The 16,268-nt window shown below is 47.4% G+C and overlaps 1 pseudogene; it reads left to right on the top strand.

Annotated features, from left to right (window-relative positions):
* Positions 1 to 314: 314 nt before the first annotated feature.
* Positions 315 to 13,873, top strand: LOC119169747 (uncharacterized; annotated as a pseudogene).
* Positions 13,874 to 16,268: the final 2,395 nt, after the last annotated feature.

The raw sequence follows: 16,268 nt of genomic DNA, 5'->3' as shown, positions 1-16,268 counted from the left end.
CGCCCTTGGCCCTTCAGCAAGAAGGGCCAAGGGACACATCTGCCGTTGTGTCCTACTGTGCAATTTTTTTTACAGTGAACCTGCTTGGCTTTAAGTATATTTGTTGCCGCCAGTGTCCTGAGCCCTCACCTTGTCGCTAGAGGCGATCGCCTTTGTGTTGAACTACTCGCCTCCCCCCCTTTTTTAAATTTAGTGGCGCGGAAATGCTCTGGTGACCGCGCGTTTCAAGACGTGATCACCGCGATCGCAGTGTGTTGTACGGCTATGGCCAGTGAAAGCAGCGCATGTGAGACATCGGCGCAGAGCGCGATCGAATGCGTCAAAACAATGAGACCTCATCGCCTGACGTCGACGTGCTTCGAGCAAACATCACCGATGAACGTCACGCCTGCAGCTGGGTAGAAGACTACGGCTTGAAGACGAATATGTCATGGGTTGTAGACTACGTTAAGCCAACAGCAAAGTGTGAAAAAAAATGATGTTATAACTTTAAAAATAACTTACGTCGTCTCTGGTGATTAAACTTCATATTTTGCGGATAATGTCCAACGATGCGCCGTCTCAATGGTTGTAGACAACGTGGAGATGATCGGTACGAAAGGGCTAGACTCCGCTCATTCAGTGACATTTCTCAATTATATAGAAATAACGAAACGCGCATTCTCACCTCCTAGCCGCAAACTGGACACTCTTCAGGTGCTTCACCGGAGTTGCCTTCAAACCAAAACTTAATGCGCTTACAAGTGCCCTCGCATGGGGGGCAGAATAGAGTGCATTTTGTTTTTTCTCAGAAGCACTACGAAAAAGAACGAAAGCTTAAACAAATTTGGTATAACATGGCCGTAAGTTTTCGCAATTACATCCGCGAGGAAAAACGTATCTTCTATAACAATAGAGGAACCACCTCAAAGCATGTATTCTGGGACTGTGAAATAGTTGAGAAAAAAGTTGTATTACCCCCCGCGCCCCCCAGATGAACTACAGGCACAGTAGAGACTGCAGTGACTAGCTTAGATCCCCAATTCGAACTTTTAACATTGTGCAGATTCCAAGAAGCATTTGTGAGAGTGTCTCTCGACTCGCCCCGGTTCGGCTAATATAAAAGCAATTCATTAGCAAAATATTTAGTAAAATTGTCTCAGTCACTAATTACTGTGCCAGAAAACTAATTGATTAAATCCTCTTTTCTTGGAATTGTGAGAGCATCAAATGTTTACCATAAAGTTCCAGCTTGCACAAATAAGAGCTGATGGTCACGATAAATTCAAATGCAGAGTTTGTGCAGGCTTTACAACCGTAATCTCTTGTTCAAATTTCAAGTGTTGTGGCAAGCCTCTAATATGTGTCCATGGTAGCTAGTAGTTTTGCAGCAGGATTGGCATTTTCCGTGATTTATTTATCCTAATGATGACATTGCAGTCACTGAACAGAGAGAGAAATAAGTTTATTTACAGAAAAGCAGAGAGGTCGGCCTGAGCGATAGCTTGCTCTAGTCTGCTACTCTACACTGGGGGAAGGGAAAGGGGAAAAGAAAGATTAATGGATGACGATGGTGAGATAGAGAGGTGAGTATGTAGTGTTCTTTCTAGCCGAGACACATTTTATAGCCGCGCATATAGTCCAATTGTTTCCAAAAAGGTTATAACTGCTCTTGTGACCGCAGTTGCACTGTTGGTGTCTGGCCAAGGGCCCAACATGATCTCATCAGTTCATGACCTACTGCGATATAGTTCAGTAGAAGAAATCAGTGTTTGTCGTTCACGTGCGTATGCTGGGCAGACACAAAATATGTGCTCAAGCGTTTCTGGCACATCACAGTGTTCACAATTAGGACCGGTGTCACTGCGACCGGTGATATGTGCGTAACGACTTGTGTACGCCACACCAAGACGACTGCGGTGGATCATACTTGTGAGTTGCCGTTTCAATTTAGGGGGCATGCGGAACCTCATTTCCGGGTCCCATTTGTGAAGTCGCTGGTGTCGCCGTTCCGGTTTGGTCCAGTGCTGAAGTGTGTAGCTGCGCATCACGCAGCGAAGCAGGGCGTTCGTGTCAGATCGTGAAAACGCAATGCGTACTTCAGAGGCACTGCTTAAGGCATTTTTAGCTTCAGCGTCTGCCTCTTCATTTCCCATCCCGCTGCAATGAGCAGGAATCCACTGAAAAGTGATAAGATGGCCATTTGTTGAAGTTACCTGAATAAGTACTGTGATTTCTATTGCCAAGCTGTAATACGGACCTTGCTTCATGATGCAATTAATGGTTTGCAAAGCGGGTTTGGCATCACGGAAAATCGTCCAGGCTCGAGGTCGCTCTCCGGAAATAAATCTTATTGCCTCCCGGATAGCGACAAGCTCTGCGGCAGTTGATGTTTTATGGTCCACTTTGAATCGTCGAGCGATATCCATGTCTGGGGTGACAAAGGCTGCGGCGGAGGTGTTTAGCGTGGTGGATCCGTCGGTGTACACGTGCAGAGAATCACTGTACGTTGTAAAATGTGATATATGGTCAGTTGTCTGAGGCCAACAAAAGAAATGAGCGACTTCTTCGTAATTCCAGGTATCGTAAAACAAACAGGTGGTTTAGGCAGGACCCTTGGAGGCACTGCAGGGGCCTTTGGCGGGGAAAACCTTGATGGCATAATATTCTTATGCTGCGATATTACTCTTGAGAAACTGCAATCTGGGTGAGTGGCGGGTAGTACTGACAGTGGGTGCTGTCTGTGTCGGCTCAGCAATCGGAGGTGAACTCTAAGTCGCTCGCAGAGCATGTATACACTGATGGGACAAGCCCGAGCCTCTGCGATTGTCCCATTTGTTGAAGTACAGCGCGGTAGACCCAAGCATCTTTGTAAGCATTGAGCTTGAACACTCTCTAGCGTCTTCACACAACTAGGTCTCATCTTGGAGAGCACCGGCATGCTGTATCGGATGTATCCCACAAGTAGAGCATTATACAATTTAAGTAGCGATGAATCTGGTGGGCCCCATCTCTCTCCTGCTACGTGGTGAAGAACGAGAGCAAAGCTCTTCAATTTAGATTTAAGTACTGCGACATGCCTCGTCCACGATAGATCTCTGTGTACGACAACCCCAAGGAACTTGTGGTGCGTTACAGCAGGTATCGCTGTCCCATTAATAAATATCGGGTATTGCGACATATGCTTGCGCGTGAACGCAAGCACTGCGCATTTGTCGATTGAAAGAGTGAGCCTCTGACGTCGTAGATTTTGTATGTGATCGTCACTGCACGCTGTAGTTGAGCTCGCAATTGCAGACGGGTAGTTCCGGATGCCCATATGCATATGTCATCAGCGGATGCACCGATCTTCACCGTGCTGGAAGTTCTGCTGCTAGGCCGATTATTGTGACTTTGAATAGGATCGGGCTGAGAACTCCTCCTTGGGGAACACCACGATGAACCTTATATCGATCGGTGTCTCCGTTATTTGTGGTCATGTAAATGGTGCGGTCCCTAAGTTAGCTAAGAATCCAAGCATACAGTCGTCCACCGATGTCCAAATTTTCCAGTGCGTCAAGGATCGCATAATGCAGCACATTAAAGTAGGCACCCTTAGTGTCTAGGAAGACCGCCGCCACTAGTCTGGGTCGGCTTCTTTCCTCTTCAACGCTGGTGATCAAGTCGACCACACCATCAATGGCAGATAGGCCTCTTCTGAAGGCGTTCATAAATGCAGGAAAGGAGTTGTTGCTCTCCAGAAGCCACTCTAATCTTGACAGTACCATTCTTTACATTACTTTCCCGACGCAGCTGGCTAAGGCGATTGGTCTGTAGGAGGAAAGTGCATAAGGACACTTCCCCGGCTTAAGCAATGCAATAATGCGACTGCATTTCCAATTAGCTGAGACTTCTTCTGACTCCCATGAGGTGTTATAATGAGATAATAGGATACGTCGTGCTTCTGTATCCAGATGGCTGAGTGCAGCATACGTGAGTCCGTCAGGTCCTGGTGCTGAAGATCGGCGGGAGGCAGAAATCGTAGTGTCAAGCTCATGCATTGTAAAACGTACATCAAAACGCTCGTCAGACGATGGAGGCGCAATGGTAGTAAGAGGCTCATTAGTGGCAAGACCATCAGTGGTGTCCACGATGAGGCTACAGTAGTCATTGGCTATCACAACTTCTGTCCGCCCCTGATGTAGAGCAACAGCTTGAAATGGTTGACGTTGTACCACTTCGTACCACCCAACTTCGTACCACCCACCAGATCTTAGATTGGGGTTGCCTGGGGTCCAGAGATCCACATAATGTTCTCCAATGCTGCCTGTCAATCTTGTCAAGGTGCCGAAGAACATGTTGTTGAGCTCGACGACAGGCAGAAAGGTCTGAAGACGACTTCGTTCGTCTGTATCGGCGTTCGGCACGGCGACGGATTGCACGAAGGGCCTCGTATTGGGAGTCAACTGCTGATCTCTGCATCGGTAGGTTGACCTGTTTGGTTGTGTCAAGCAGTGAAGAAGCAATGATGTTCTCTACCTCGGATGAATCAGTCGTGTGCTCACAGCCAGACTTGACAGATGCCTTGAACAGTGTCCAGTTGGTTTGACGGATGTAGCGTGTGTGCGTGCGGCGAAACTACCTGAACTGAACATAGGTTGGAAGGTGGTCACTGCCGCGAGTGTCCAAATCTGTGTACCAACATGCGCAAGATAGAAGGCTTCGGGAAACGAAACAGAGGTCGAGACAGCTGCTGTAGGACGTGCCACGAACAAATGTAGGTGATCCGTCATTGAGTACGCTTAGTTCATAGTTGCATATAAAATTGGCCAAATCCCTTCCGCGATAATTCGTTGTAGTGCTACCCCAGAGAGGATGATGTGCATTAAAATCGCCAATCACAATGTGTGCCCTTTGTGCTGCTTGAAGAATGGTCCCCAGGTGGAAGCAGTCCATCTGCGCGCTTGGGCGTATGTATCCTCCTATCACTGAGAATGTCCGCTTTTTATGTGTTTTAGTCAGGCTCACATAATCATTGCTGCTATGCGACGTGACTTCATGTCTCAAGAACGTCAAATCACGGGGTATACAAACGAGAACTTTGCTCGTGCATTGATCACTGCGGGACCAAATCTGGATATATCCAGATATACGAAAAGTTGAAACCATATTCGGTTCACATATAACGATAACAGGAAATTGATATTTAAAAACCCATTGTCTCAAGTCTGACAGACAGCCACGTAGGCCACGAGCATTTCATTGCATAACAAGCGATTGGCGCATGCGTTCTTCGAACATCAATGTGTTCACTTACTGAATAACCAGTAGAAGAGGCTCCAAAACCTCAAGTAGCTGCACAGTCGCCTTAGCAGCGGGAGTGTTTAGGCTGCTGAGGATCTTACGCATGGAACCCATCAAATTTTTAAGCATAGCCTTGACATCTGCGTTGTCCATCTTTTTGTTTTCTTCATTGGGGGTAGGGGCACTATGTGATGATGGCGTTACCGTAGCTCTTGACGATAGTGAAGGCCACTGAGTCTCTGACGTGGTGAGAGCCAATGACTGGTTACATTGTACTTGCGTGGACTGTCTTGGCAATTGAGCATCTGTATCCTCCTTTCTGGCCGACAAAAGTAAGCTAGGAGGTGGTGAGGGCACAGTTTTGTGTGTTAATTTCGATAAGCTATGAGCACTGCTGCTTCGTTTGCGTCGGTGTCGCGAGCGATGTTTACGGCGCCGTACAGCCCTTGCAGTTTCTCTGGGAGTGGAGTGGTCTCGAACCATCTTCTTCAGGATACTAATTTTATTCCTCATTTTGGGACATTCCTTTGATGTTGCGTCGTGGGCGCCTGAGAAGTTTGGGCATTTGGCCACAGCATTGCAGTTATCACCATCATGAAGGTCACCGCAATGCTTGCAGGTTACTGCACCCTTGCAAACTGCACTAACGTGCCCAAATTTCATGCATTTATGACATTGCAGAGGTTTTGGTATGTAAGGACGTACCGAGTGCCTCACGTACCCAACTTTTACATGAGTGGGTAGCGTCTCGACTGAAACACTACTTCAACACATCCCGTGCGTCCAAAGCGGTGGAAACCAAGCACGGGAGCCGACGATGACAGCAGTTTCTCGAAACTTGAGTCTGTTATCTCCTCATCCACATCGTATATAACTCCTATAGTCGTTTCTTCGTCGTACGCCGAGAATGCGCGAACAGGAATGTTTCCTAATTGAACAATCACTTTCAGCATGCCCAATAAGGACTTCGTAGTGACCTCCACGGACAGTACGTTCTTTCGAGTATTTATGCGTATTTCTACGACTTTCCCTAGAGCGATGAGCTCAAAGTACTCTGACAGGCTCTGCCTATTCAGAGAGTTCAAGATGCCTGTCTTCGATGTCGGCACAAACGAAATGGTGTACGACCACATGCTACTCGCCTTTGTCTGTGCTTGCCGGCCAGTCGGCGATGTCCGGCTGATTTTCCTCTTCAGGCGTCGGCTTGGTACGACCACGTAGTCGCTGTCCGAAGCCATATCTTCAACGGAGGAGTCATCAGAATTGTCAACGTCGACCACGCTTGGGCCGGGGTGAGAGAGAGAGAATCAACTTTAATAAATGTCTTGAAGGGGACTGGGCACCCCTTACGGGGGCCAGCCCGGTGGCTCCGCCCATGTGGGGACTGGGAGTCGGAACTCGCCAGCCACCTTTTGGCCCTCTGGACGGCCTGGTGTTGAAGGGCCCTGTCGGGGCTCCTGAGGTGGCTGAAACAGTCGTCCTCGGTGGCAGGGGACCCGAAGCTAGCGTTTAGCATGGGACACTGCCACAGCATGTGACTTAAATCACACCTTGAATTTTGGCATTTGGGGCATTCTGGCCTTATATCTGGTAGGTATTTGCTGCAGATATAGGGGCTGGGGTAACTGTGTGTTTGCAGCAGTCGAAGCGTTAATTGTTGTGCTTTATTTAGTGCTGAGTGAGGTGAGGGGAATTCCTTTCTAAATAACTTATAGTGCGAGCAAACTTTATGATATGATAGGAGTGGCTCCCAGTGCGTGTTGGTGTCCCCGGCCAGTGAGCCGGACCGCGACCCCCCGCGGCACGTAAGATCACGCGCGAGGTTATGGGCCAGCTCACTACCGTTGGGGACCCCTGGTTGAACGTTGATTCCTTCATGACCAGGGAACCAGTAGATATGCTTGTCTACAGTTATCTGAACAGATGTTAGAACTCTTAATGCCGCCTGGCAAAGTGTACCGCGGCGGTATGCCAGTGCAGCGGGTTTAGAGTCGGTAAATATTGTGTCGCGCTGAGGGAGTGCTAGAGCAAGGGCAATGGCCACTTGTTCAGCCTCGCAGGCTTTCGGCGTTTTTACGGTAAGAGCATTAAGAGCTTTTCCGTCTGGGGCGACCGCCACAGCTGCAAAGTAGGGTTTGTCCACGTATTTAGCGGCGTCTACGAAAACCACGTCTGTCGCGTTTAGGTTGGCCGCTTTTAATAAGGATTGAGCTCGTGCCCTTCTTCGAGCCTGATTGTGCACCGGGTGCATGTTCCTGGGAAAGGGTAGCACTGCGATTTTAGCGTGAAGGTGTTACGGTAGTGGTTCTGGTTCGTTGACTTGAGTTGGGATAGGAAGACCTATGTGTGAGAGGAGTTCCTGACCCGCAGCTGTCAAAGACAGGCGTATGAGTTGGGACATTCTTTGTGCTTCGATGATTTCTTGGAACGTGTTATGTACCCCAAGGGATAGCAGGCGCTGCGTGCTTGTGGACATGGGTAGACCAAGTACTCGTTTTGTGCATTTTCGGATGAGGTTGTCTACTTTAGTTTCATTGCCTTTGCTCCACGGGTGAGCGCAGGCAACGTAGTGAACATGGCACATTAAGAACGCATGAAAGATGCGTCGTAAGCTTTCTTCTGTGAGTCCTGCGTGTCTATTAGCGACGCGTCGGGCGAGGTGCATGGCTGCCTCAGCTTTTTTGGTGAGATATGTGATGGTTAAGTTGTTTTTGCCATTATCCTCTAGGGTAATGCCCAGAATTCGAACCGACGACAATATCGGGATAACCGAGCCATCCATTGCGGAGAGGTGTATGGTAGGTTCGGCTTTGGTGCGGCCGTACTGTGGTGGCAGAAGCAGCAACTCGGACTTAGATGCCGATAGTCTGAGGCCCGTGGGCTTAAAAATGTTTGCACTGCAGTGACTGCTTCCTGAAGGCTCGCTTCGATTTGTCCATCGCTCCCTCCAGTACGCCAAATAGTAATATCGTCAGCGTAGAGCGCGTGTTCTACGCCTTCGATGTGTCTCAGCTTTTGCGAAAGTTGCCTGAGGGCTAAATTGAAAAGAAACGGTGAGAGCACCGACCCTTGCGGGGTGCCGCGCGGGCCTAGGTTGTAGGTGTGTGACTTGAGATCCCCAACTTTAAGTGTGGCCGTTCTGGCTCTTAGGAAAGAGCGGACGTATTCGTAGAAGCGGCGGCTTGAGCCTGCCTCCTGAATTTCGTGTAGTATATGAGCGTGGCTTATGGTATTAAAAGCTTTCTCTAAGTCAAGAGCTAGGATTGCTCGGAGGTCTTTGCTCCTTACTCTAAGTAACGTCTCCTGCAGCATGAGAAGTACGTCCTGCATGGCCATAGCCGGCCTGAACCCTACTTGATTGAATGGGAAGAGGTGTTTTCGCTCTGAATATTTTGTGACTCGACGGAGAATGACGTGCTTCATGATCTTACCCACACAGGATGTGAGGGAGATGGGTCGTAGAGAGTCGAGTTCCAGGGGTTTGTTCGGCTTGGGAATGAGTATGACGGTCGCGGCCCTCCATTCTGGCGGAACGCTCCCTTGCTCCCAAACCACATTCATGCGAATGGCTGGTGATTAAATGTCATGGTCAGCCAGGTTGTGGAGTAGCTTGTTGGTGACTCCGTTAGGACCCGGGGCTTACTTAGTATTGAGCTCTGCTATTACCGCGCGTATTTCAGTGCTAGTTATAGCCTGCTCAAATGGGTCGTCTGTGGCCCCCGCGTAAGGTGGATAGTCTGCATGTGAGGTAGGTTCTGTGCAGATACCGGGCTGCTGTAGCATCTAAAATCTGCGCGTTGGTAAGTTGCTGTCCTCGCGCTTTGTGTAACAGTCTACCTAGAGATAGTCGTTGCCCTGACTTGGTGGGCTTGTCACCGAGCAGATGCCTGAGAAGGTCCCATTTTAGACCCTTTCTCATGCGTGCGTCAAGCGAATCACACCTCATTCCACTGGTTGCGTGCTAGTGTGTGACTGTACTCTTCGATTTGTCGGTTGAGCATTGCAATTCTTTTTCGTAGCCTACGATTGAGTTTATGCATTCTCCATCTTTCTTGAAGACTTTTGTGAGCCTCCAGGAGATGTGCGAGGTGGCTGTCCATGTGGTCTATGTTGCGAATTGTAGAAATATTTTTGGTAGCTTGTTTTACGTCCCGCTGTAGTCTTGCAAAGAGTTCAGAGGGGGAAGAGTAATGGTTGGTGTCTTGTTTGCGTATTTGCCTAAAGAAGTTCTAGTCTACTACTTTAAAGTCTCTGGTCTCGAGGCTGCCTATATTGGCTGTTGTGCTACAGATAAAGTGATCGCTACCGAGGTTAGCTTGCAGATTAATTCATGTGGGATTCGAAACGTTGCGTACTAGGGTCAGGTCAGGGGATGAGTCTCGTGACACTGAGTTACCTATGTGTGGGGGGGGGGTAGAGAGGTCGTTAAGTAACAAGAGATTGTGTTGAGTGATGTGTGTTTGTAAGTGGCATCCTTTCTGTGTTGTGCGAATGTAACCCCATTCCACATGGGGGGCGTTGAAGTCCCCGCGATGATGAGGAGATGGTTGCCTGCTATCTGCGTCGCTTTAGTTAGTAGTGTGGTGAATGGTTCTGTGCTGTGTGAAGGTGAACTGTACACGTTAAGGATAAATACCGATTGCTTAATGTGAGCGTTGGGGATGATCTCTATCATCTGATGCTCTATTTCGAGGTCTGGGCGTACTGCATGTGTCGTGTAAGCATAAGGCTTAGCCACACAGGCGGCTATTCCTCGAGCTTTGTTCCCACAGACGGCCTCGACTCTGTATCCGCGAAGAGCGAATCGGTCGATACGCGTTTCCTGCAGGAGAATGACGGCCGGTCGTTGGGTCATAGAGCCAATGAATTGTTGTAACGTTTCTCTCCGTGTACGGAGGGTACTTGCGTTCCATTGCCAAATTGTGAATGATTGTGACAACGCCATTTTAAGGTCTAGGTATTAGCCCAGCGCGCTTACTGCGTGCCAGGTCCTCCTCCAACACTTTAGTCCTCGCGTCCATTTGTGCTGGCCATGCAGCCAACTCGATAAGCTGTTTCTGCGTGCTCTCTAGTTTAGCGTTGAAAGCGCTATACTCGGCCGTGGTCTCTGCGCGGTACTGCTCTAGTATCGCGTATATATTGGCTGTAAACCGGTCAAATTCGGATTGCTCTTCGGCCTGGAGCGTCGGGTCTGCCCGTTTCTTAGCCCCGCGTATCGAGACGGGGCCGCTGATAATGCTACCCTCGCGCGATTCGGGGGCCTGTTGTTTTGCTAGCTATTCTTTAAGCGATTGGATTCCTTTAGCCTGCTCCGGACATGCGTTTTAACTGTGCTAGTTCTAGGTCAGGTTGCTGTGGCGAGTGTCCCTGACGCTGCGCTGCGCGGGCCTCACTTTTGCATGCCGCCTTGTCGGCCCAGGTAGGCTGGTCGGTGGAAGTAAGATTTCGTGGGCCTAGAGGAGGTCCGTGCGGTTCGGTGGTCTTGGCAGGAACAGGGCTGGGTGCTGGGGTGGGTGTTCGCTGCTGGGCTTGCTTTCGTCGGCGACGGCGCGGACGACGACGGCGCACCAGGTAAGGCAGCTGGTAGCGATGTTGGCATTCGCGGTCGCCCGTGCGGTGTGCTTCGCCGCATAAGGCACACACTGGTTGGTTGCACACGTGTGGGTTGTCCGTTGGTGAGTGACCGCAGTGGTCGCAGACCTTGGTTGAAGGAGTGGGGCACACGTCTTGGCGATGGCCCACTTGGCCACAGGTACGGCAGGTGTCTATTTGGCCTTGTACAACGTGCAGCGGTAGATGACCTGGCCGCAGTAGACATAGTTGGGCACTTTGAGCCCGTTGAAAATCAGAATCACAGTTTCAGTGTTCTTGATGCGACGCGCTCCCAGTAGGCTTGAGTTGCGCGGTTGGATTAGCATGCGGTTGAGTGCAGCGGCGTCAAAGTCAGTGTCGACGCCGCGAATCACGCCTCGGCTCGTGATACCGTCAGGTGAGAGGTAGGCCGTGACCGGGTGTCTCTGGTAGGTGAGGATGATCTCTGTTACTCGACTGTACGCTGCTGCATTAGTAGCACTGGGCGTACTGACAACAAAAATGTTTTGCATCGAGTTGGGACAAATAATCTCCTCCGTTACCGACGGCGATAGCTGAGCTGCCATGGTTAGTGCGGCGAGAATCCTGTGCGGGCTGCAGGCTTGCACGTTGAGGCCGCCTCCTGGTCGCACAATGACTCGATTGTGACTACTTGACATCGCCGGCAGTCGGCTCGCAGCTGCGAGGCGTCGTAGAGTAGCGTTAGGCGTCGCTGTCGCGCCTCGTTGCGTTCGAGACTGGCGGGCTGCGTGTGACTTCGCGCGCGATTCTTGCCGTCTTTTTAGAACGCAGAACCATCCGTTTCCTTGTAATTCCTCAGGGGTGACGTCGTCCCCTTCCATGGCAATCTGCTGCGGCATCTCGCAGCTGGCGTGCGAGCGCCGTAGGCGGGGAGGCTCGCCTAACCTCGCCTAGGCTTAGCCCGCCGGTGCAGCGAAAAGGCCTCTAAAATGATGAAAAACGAGCCCACCTTGGTGAACCAGGTGTCGAAATGTTCAGGTGAACTTCGCGAGAAAGTACGTTCAGCTCAGGAAGATTCGAGGCCGTTGAACGGTCAGAATTGGCATTCGCAGCGGAGCGCGATGGGTGTGCGTCCGCACACCAGTCTGAGAGATGCTCGCCCTCGCCGGGGTGAGAACTTGCGTCAGACGCACTATGATGTGGTCGGCCCGGTCCCAGTTGCTGAATGGGGTTTTGATCCCCCATTCTAAGGGGGAACGTCCCTCCGAGTTGTGTCGATTATTGAAAAATCTTGGCAAAAGAATTAGAAAACTCACAGAGCTCGAAGCAGAGGCTGCTCTCTGTGACTTTTCTTCCTCCATCAGTCACTGAACAAGTGAAAATGAAAACACACGAGAGAGCTGATGGTCACGATAAATTCAAATGCAGAGTTTGGGCAGGCTTTACAACTGTGATCTCTTGTTTAAATTTCAAGTGTTGTGGCAAGCCTCTAAGATGTGTCCACGGTCGCTAGTAGCTTTGCAGCAGGATTGGCATTTTCCCTGTTTTATTTATCCTAATGATGACATTGCAGTCACTGAACAAGTGAAAATGAGAACACACGAGAGACACCCTGAGATCTGTGAGAGCCCCTTGATTACTACTAGGAACCTGTACTAGTCCCGAAACGTCTCTCATTTGTTTTGATTGATTGATATGTGGGGTTTAACGTCCCAAAACCAGCATATGATTATGAGAGACGCCTCTCATTTGTTTTAGCCTAAACTTGTTAAGTGACTGGAACTTTATTATCATGTTTCCTCACCTCCTGAACTGTCGTCAAACTCTAAGCTACAAGCTGAAAATGTAAATTTGTCATTTGTAGCTATAAGCTACAAATGAAAATGAAAGTGAATTTAATGAGTGCTTTTGCGGCAGGTTTGTTGAGTTAATCCGTTCAGATGCCACCTGTGAAGAACTGCCTGTAAATGCGTCGAATTGTCACAACATGATTTCAAGGCTGTCTATATTCTATTGCAACAATATATTATAATAGATTTATATAGGCATTTCATAGCAGTTAATTGAAATTGAGCTTTTATGAAACATCTACTTATTCTAAGGACATTCATATTTGATTCTTGCATATATAGAATGAAATCTCAGACTAGAAATATACTGGATATTGGTTTCTCATTTTAATGATATTGAAAAAAGAAAAAAAGATATTTCGAAGTGGCTCCAGCGAAGCGCTGCATTGAATGACTCGTTGACTATGGTAGTGCTTCTGGAAAAGTGATTCTATGCGACAGTAGGGTGAAAACTGAAGTTAAAGACAAGTTTATTAGGGAGAAGATTGATTATTTCATCTAAAGCTCATTGTATCTTGCACTTTTTTAGCCCCTAGTTGACACAACTAGCAAAAACAAGTGATGTACACAATTGTGTACAAAGTGTCTAAAAGGGTTAAACGCACTGCAAGGAGATTCGTGCAGGTACCTAGTAAGTGCTCAAGTAATTGGTGTATTTTTCCTTTCATCAAATGGCATTTGCAGGCAAAGCAGACCGCTTCCGTTGCTGTCACTGAAATTCTAAGTTCATACTGCTTTGCAGGATGATGTTCCATAAAGTATGGCGCTGCAAAAAGGCAAAGAGGGAAAAATCATCTGGTGAGGCTGCAGCACACTCCCCAGCAAATATTGACCTCAAAATCAAGAAGGTCAACTGAAATACAAAACATAATGATGCCTTCCTTCGTGGAGAAAAGCCACTGCCAGCTGTGATAAAGCTCTTTCATCACAAAAACCACAGCCACAGCACTGCAGCAGCAGACGCACTTTCTCGTCTTACTCCAATGATGCAGAGCAGAGAGACTTTTTTGGCTTATTTTGACAACGGCATGTCACGACCTGAACCCATCAGGCTTCACGAAAGCAAACTGCTTGTGCAAGAAGATGGGTATGCCCTCGTTGCCAACTCTGCAGTGAACCCATTGCCTCCTGCCATATACTACTGGCACAGGCTCTGGAGAGAAAAAAACTTTGGAAAGGATGTATACACCCTCTTAAAAATAGCTTAGAAGATGCCACTCTATGCTAAACATGGTGAGTTGACTATTACAGCACTGCACTTACACCATAGGTTCCATACTTGCTACAGATGTCTAGTGGTTATGGTGCTTGACTGCCAACCCAAAAGTCGCAGAATTGAATACTGGCTGGGGCAGTTGCATTTCAATGGAGCCAAGATGCTAGAGACCTGTCTGCTTAGATTTAGGTGTGCACTTAAAAACGCCAGGTGGGCAAAAATACGGTTGTCTCCATATATAGTGCCATGATCATATCGTGGTTTTGAGCCATAAATTATTATTATTATTATTATTATTATTATTATTATTATTATATTTGCATTATTAAAGGCTATTAAAATCATAAGCCCTAACTTGCATGAATTTTTAGGAAGACCTTTAATTACAACAGATCTTGAAACCCATTTTCTAAAATGTTGTGTCAGTGCAGCACTTGATTCACAGATTTTGGACACTGCTAAAGCACTAAGAGAGCTGTAGAGGTACCAGACATAGCATTTTCCGTCACAAAAGATAACACATCCAATCTTATAACAGTTCAGTAAAATTTACAATATTAACATGAGACATTCATGTAATATTGTGGCCAATGTTTCAAGGGGAATCCATACAGGTTCCTAGAATGAAAAGTCATACATCACCCAGTTGCATATAGCAGAAGAAGCTCCATTATCGCCACTACTCACAAGCTCTAGATGACACCCAATTCTAGCAAAAATATTCAGCATCGAGTAATGACGAACAGCGCTACTTCATTTCGTAAGGAGTCATAATGTCATCACCAGGGTGCTGTAACAACGTGTAGCTGATGCAGGATGACATGCCATAATTTTGCTTGTAACAAAATTGAGAAGCACATAAAATCAGTGCACAAAGATCTCTTTATGAAAAAAGTATCATTAAGTCCCACGGCGAAAACGGTTTGAATCCTCCAACATGCCTCTATATGAATTGCATACTAGCTGTCACTTAGTAAATATGCTCACCTGTTTATGAAAGTTTCAAGTGACGAATAGATGAAAAAAGTGGAACAAGTGCTGACTGTTTGCTCTATAATATTCACTTCCAGCTTAAATTACTAAACTGTAAATTATTAAGAACATTGGATAATAAATTTGTGGCAAAACAGAAAATGAGTACCACATCCCAGAGCTTCATTTCACAAAACAATTGAGTACCATACAAGCTTTTCCATCTATCTCTTGGGCTAACTGCACCTCAGGTTACAGAGTTGCAGGTGGTGCTCCTCTGACTATTACTCATCAATGCTGTACAGTTAGCATTTGGAACTATATGTGGGCTATTATTGGCTTGTCACCAAACATTTGGGTCAATAACAGCTCAATGGTCACAGCATGCTACGGCTGCACCCTGCAGTGCTTAATTCAAGCATTTACATGGTGTGGATGAGATTCTAGATCGCATCGCATACAACTTTTTTAAAATGATACCATAAAAGCTGTCGTCAAATAAGTGGATGTGGAGCCCCTGCAGCCCAATGTAACACACACTTCTTCATTGAAATAAATACAAAGGTCATACAAATCAATATTTTCATAACTAATTATTTATTCAGCCGATTCAAGTCTTCAATAAATATATCTTCCTGTATTCTCCCTCACTCAACCTTTTTTCAGATGCTTGCTTGAATACCAATGTAAAAGAATTCTTTACAATGACTGTGCTTCAGTCATGTACCAGTTGCTGTACCTCTTCATGCGATCATTACTTCTCTCTCCTCAATTTTTTTGGAAGCAATGAGGCAACATGCACAGGTTTAACGCGCATAAAGCAAATGGCCTGCTTTTCAAATTTTCAGATCTCAGATTTTTTTATTGGTACCCATAAGTCATTAGTATCTGTAATTGTTGTGCAGATAACCTTAGAGTGAGGACCATCATTCTGCAAAATTACTCTGCAGACAGCATTCTCAACTACCTAATTTTGATAAGAGGTATTCAATGAGCTCTTCCTGCCAGGCAGTGCCAGTGTGTGCGCTGCCATAGCCATGGTCTGTCAGCGTTCTGGGTTATTCAGGTAAAAAATTGCGCTGAAATAGAAAGGACACCACAAAGAAGGAACACTTAAACAGATCGAGCGCAAACTACCAACTGTTTTTTATTGACTGTAGAACGTCGATAAATAGGGAACCCGTACATAGCTGCGCCGACGCGTCGAGGATCAACACGTGCTACTTAACGCACCTTATCAATCAAAAAGGACACTTCTGCACCGTAGAGCGATACCGAGGCCTCACTTACACAGCTATCACCTTTCATGTTGATGAAGAATGCTTCCAACACCTCACGAGCACACGTATCTCTGCTATGTCCCAGTATCTTAGTCTCCTGAAATAGTGGTTCACATCCACATGCTGCGCAGTGAG

This window comes from Rhipicephalus microplus, chromosome 2, assembly GCF_043290135.1.
Source record: "Rhipicephalus microplus isolate Deutch F79 chromosome 2, USDA_Rmic, whole genome shotgun sequence".
Taxonomy (NCBI): Eukaryota; Metazoa; Arthropoda; class Arachnida; order Ixodida; family Ixodidae; genus Rhipicephalus; species Rhipicephalus microplus.
The sequence above is the reverse complement of the archived record's forward strand: the minus strand, read 5'-3'. Positions and strand labels throughout refer to the sequence as shown.